The sequence below is a fragment of the Myotis lucifugus genome, unplaced genomic scaffold (genome assembly GCF_000147115.1).
Source record: "Myotis lucifugus unplaced genomic scaffold, Myoluc2.0 scaffold_9710, whole genome shotgun sequence".
NCBI classification, from domain to species: domain Eukaryota; kingdom Metazoa; phylum Chordata; class Mammalia; order Chiroptera; family Vespertilionidae; genus Myotis; species Myotis lucifugus.
Genome location: NW_005880758.1, coordinates 3,650 through 5,066, shown reverse-complemented (window position 1 = coordinate 5,066; position 1,417 = coordinate 3,650).

Below are 1,417 nucleotides of genomic sequence, written 5' to 3'. Positions count from 1 at the left end.
GATGTGTATGTTTATCAAATCATCATGTTGTACACTTTATATAATTACATTTGTCAGTTATTCCCCTTGAGGAGGGGAAGCCCAGCATTAAAAATCAAAATACTGCCAATATGAATTGATTTTTTTATAAGAAAATTGCATTTCAAGCCTTAAAAAAAAAAAAAAGATAGCAGGTTAGATCTCTCAGAAGAGAGAAAGGGTGCAGTATTCTAAGAGGGGCTGGTTTCCCAGGGCTTGGGTGGATGTCGTGATGGTAGGAACATCCCTAGTTTACGTTGGAAATCTGTGAGGACTTAGGATTTGACAGGATCGGGGAGCCTGTGGGGTGTCAGGGGAGACTTCAGAGGCTGCTAAGCATGCAGCTCAAGCCGAGAGAGATCAGCTGCTGCAAACCTGAATCCAAATGCCAAGGTCCCAGGCTCAACCCTGGCTCCTCTGGGGCCTCCTCCTCTAGGGGCCCCGCTGCAGAGGCAGGAAGTACTGCCTGAGGCTCAGCTTCCGCTCTGGGTGTTTGGCACTGCCCAGCCACCTCTCTCACTCCCACGGACCTTCCCCGATGGGGCCTGCAACACTTTCACTTCCCTCAGGTGCCCAGCCTCTGCCCCAGCACAGGGGTGCACCTGGTCTACCCTTGTTGCCAAAACAGGATGCAGACTCTGAGAAAGGGGCCGTGACAGAAGCGGGAGAGTGCTCGATAGAGAAAGGACAGGCGTGCAGAGAGAAGGTGCCAGAAATCCAGAGAGGGAGAGGACAGAGACTCCGAGGTTGGGGGAGACAGAAACCCAGAGTGAGGGGGACAGACATTCAGAGGAAGACAAAAGCCTCAGAGAAAACCCCGCCGGCGGCGTGGCTCAGTGATTGAGCATCTACCCATGAACTAGGACAGTGGTCGGCAAACTCATTAGTCAACAGAGCCAAATATCAACAGTACTTCTTCAAAATAGACTCGCCCAGGCCGAAAACCGACTTCTGCACATGGGCCACGAAGTTTCGATCGCACTGTACTTGCACACCCGCACGTGGTATTTTGTGGAAGAGCCGCACTCAAGGGGCCAAAGAGCCGCATGTGGCTCGCGAGCCGCAGTTTGCCGACCACGGAACTCGGAGATCACAGTTTGATTCCTGGTCAGGGCTCCATCCCCAGTGGGGGCCGATGGGGCCGATGGGTGATTCTCTCTCATCATTGATATTTCTATCTCTCCCTCTCTGAAATCAATAAAAATATTTTTTTAACTCAGAGAGAAAAACACACACACACACCAAAAAAAGGGAGGGGGAGGGGATCTACAAAATAAAAAGACTCAGAGAGAAGGAAACAGACCCAGAGAGGGAAGGACACGGGACCCAAGGCTGGGAAGTGGGGACAGAGACGGATGCAGAGATGCAGAGCTCAGCAGGCAGTGAGGTCAGAGTGTCT